Consider the following 3702-nt stretch of genomic DNA (forward strand, 5'->3'; position numbering starts at 1 on the left):
TTGAAATATGTTTGGCAAATTCTGCTCTATCACGGTCATTGCCTTGAGGTTAAGCCTAATTTCAAGGCCTGGATTGTTGTGTCATTTCGCTATTATGCATGTCCCTACGCTTATGTAACATGAGTGTAGGCTATAGGTTAATCTGACCTTGTTGGTGGAAAAGTGGCCACACCTAAATGTCTCATGTAAAACATATGACGTGTTATTAATGGTTCACATCAATGGATTAGATGGGTCCCACAGGCCTACAGGAGTATGGGCCTATGTCAAACTAGCTGTTCAACCACTTAGCCTACAAATAGGCTATAGCTTCAACATTAATAATGATATTTATCATTTATGATAAAAAGATTTCAATCGATCCAGTGAAGATATTGAGAAGCGAGGACAGACGTGTGTTAATAACATGAATATTTGGATGAATAACTATAATTTTTTCATCCATTGGAAATTAGTGGGGACGAAGACATTATATTGCAGTTGTGAAATTGAAAATGTAAATTTGACAACGCCAAAATCAAAGTCCACTTGCTTACCTTTTTTCTGGTGCTTTCAACCACATCAGCATCAGGGGCCGGTTGCACCAACTGGTCTTAACTAAGCCTGGTCGTAACTGATAAGTAGGTCTTAGTTAAGACCAGTCTTTAGAATGGACCTTACGCCGGTTGCACCAACGGGACTTACGCCTGGTCTTAACTACGCCCGGTCTAAGCCATGCGCGGCCATGTGAATGTTCCATGGAATGCGCACATCACTGCGTTGCTAGGATACCACGCTATTAGCTTGGCCTACTTACATCCGAAATGATGGAGGAACACCGAAAGAGAAAGGGTAACTTTACCGACCTTGAAATTCGTAAAGTTATCGAACTTTACAGCGACCACAAGGAGACATTAACGGCAAAGCAGTCTAATGTGGTGACCAACAAGAGAAAACAAGAGGCATGGCGTTTATTAACGGAGACAGTGAACGGCACCTCGGACTCCGGCTGTCACCGGACAGAGGCCGATATTAAAAAAAAATGGAAAGACCTCCTGTCCCGGGCCAAGAAGGACATATCCTCCACTAAACACCACCCTACCGGCGGTGGTCCTCCCCCGAAAACGTCACCTTATAGTGACATTATTGTCACTATTTTTGGGGAGGATTCACCAGCTTTCATCGGGTTGGACGGTGTGGACAGCGGCAGTCCTCAACTGTTGGATGAAGGTGTGTAGCATAGCACATATTTATTGAGGATGATGTGTTCGTTGGATAAGCAGATTGATAAACTAGGGCTAGCCTTATTGGCCAGAATTTAAAAGATTCACATGTTGTTTCAGACTTGGCAAGTGTCACACGTTCCCCGTCACCCCCACCACCACCACCAGCAGCACCAGCATCAGCAGCACCAGCGGCAAACCCCTGTCCGATGTCCTCCCCAGCCCCGGCAGCGAAGCGGAGGAGACAGGAAGATTTGCAGAACGAGCTCATGGAAAAAGAAATAATCCGCGTTGAAAAAGAAACAATTAAATTAGAGACGGAGACAAAAAAATTAGAATTGGAACAAACTAAATTAAGGCTGCAAATACAGTTGCTCCAGCAGCAAATTCGACCCCAAACAGTTACGTTTGAAGACGAACTAACATATACAAACATTTAAAATAAAATAAAATAATTCATTCTTTCATTCATCCTTTCATTCATTCATTGTAAATGTCACGGCATCCTAGGGTAGCGATGTCTCATAAACTGGGTGGTTTGTGCACTCCAAAAACGCAGTAACCTATTTTCCAAACATTGGTTGATTAATTTAAGAAGAGTTTTCAAACTTGAATGTTAAAGGTTCTAAAATAACAAATATATTCCTAACTTAACGAAAGTACTAAAGCAATAGCAATACAAACGCATACAATGTGGTATAAATTGTTTTTCCACAGCGCCTTCACCTGATTGACATTGTAAATTTTGCGGAACTCGGTCCAAACCGATGCCCCTTTATCTTAATAATGATTAAGGCAATTACAACAAGAAAGGCCTATTGCTAACAGTAAAACAATTGTGTTAATGTAGGCTATAACAATAAAACACTGCAAACGAATGTAATTAAAATATGTATTTGTCACAACGAGCAGGCATTTAGACGGGAATAGTTATTTTTGACAGAAGCAATGCATTGAACATCATCAAATGACAAGGAATTGAGGTGTTTTGAGACTGTAGGAGAGATCTGTTTAAGTGTGTTGGCCTATATAGAAAATATATACATTAAAAAAATATAAATAATAATAAAACATATATACATAATAAAAAAATATTTACAACTGATTAATAATTTGGGCACGGACTAATCGGCCAGCGATGTCCTCGATTCCTCTGGCTGGACCATGAACTGGACGCACGTCTTCCTCGGGGACAGGCAGTGGCTGATGGTGTCTGGGGAGTGGGATTCTCTTGGAGATGCAGATGTTGTGCAGAACGGTGCACGCCGCAATCACCGTGCACACCCGTTCTGGGTGCATCCGCATCTCCCCGTGCAAGCAGTAAAACCTAAACAAAAAAGAAAAATAATATCTATAGGCCTATGGCACGTGAATGTTTTTTTTAATGTATTTTTAAGGGATAGGCCTACATATTAGGCTACTCATGATTTACCTGCGTTTGAGAACCCCGATACATCTCTCAACAACTGACCTAGTTGCGGAGTGTATGGTGTTATATCTCCGTTCTTGGTCAGTTGTTGGAGCCACCAGCGGGGTCATCAGCCACCGTTTCAGTGGGTATCCACTGTCCCCGAGGAGCAGCCCGTTGCACCTATGAAAATAAACTTTAATTAGGTTGCTGTTCATTACGTTGCTGATCATTACTTAAAGTGAAGCTCAAAATAGCCTACCTTCCTTCCTCGAAATCCTGGAGCAACGCACTCTCCCGGAGGATGCGGGAATCGTGGGTGGATCCAGGCCATCTCGCCACCAAATTTATTATCTTATAATTTGCGTCACAAGCTATCTGCACGTTAACCGAATGATAACCTTTACGGTTAACGTACAGATACTCGTTTTCGGATGGGGCCTGGATCTGCACATGGGTTCCGTCTATGCAGCCCACGATTCCATGGATACCGGACGCCTGGCGGAACTGTTGCTTCATCGCCGCCGCCTCGGCCTCGTTTGGGAGATGGACATAACGAGCGAGACGGCGGCTCAACGCCAGGGAAACCCTCCGGATCACACGACAGGCGGTCGATCGGTGGACACACACCATATCGCCCACCGTGTTTTGGAATGCCCCGTTCGCATAAAAGCGAAGGGCAATAAGCAGCTGCAGGGATGGTGTTAACGCTGCGTTGCGGTCCGACACAAACTCCAAGTCTGGTGTCAGCTCTTCGATTAATTCAAACAGATCTCTCCTACAGAATCGAAACCTCTCAATCAGCTCCTCGTCATTATAGATGTCCAATGGATTGCTTCTGTCCCTAATTACTCTTTCCCGTCTAAATGCCCGCTCGTTGTACAGCCTATGTATAATTCGTGCCATGGTTGCGCTGAATGGATTTGATGTAATTGCCATAGAAACAGCCTAGAATTTCGACTCTACGCCTGCCCCTGACCAGGCGTAGGATTTGCGCCTGGTCTTAGTGAAAAGAACGTTAAGCCCAGTTGGTGCAACCGGCGTAACTGTTAGGTTGGACTTAGAACGCCAAGTTACGACCAGGCGTAGTTA

Source organism: Ammodytes marinus, assembly GCF_949987685.1.
Source record: "Ammodytes marinus genome assembly, chromosome: 19".
In the NCBI taxonomy this organism is placed as follows: Eukaryota; Metazoa; Chordata; class Actinopteri; order Uranoscopiformes; family Ammodytidae; genus Ammodytes; species Ammodytes marinus.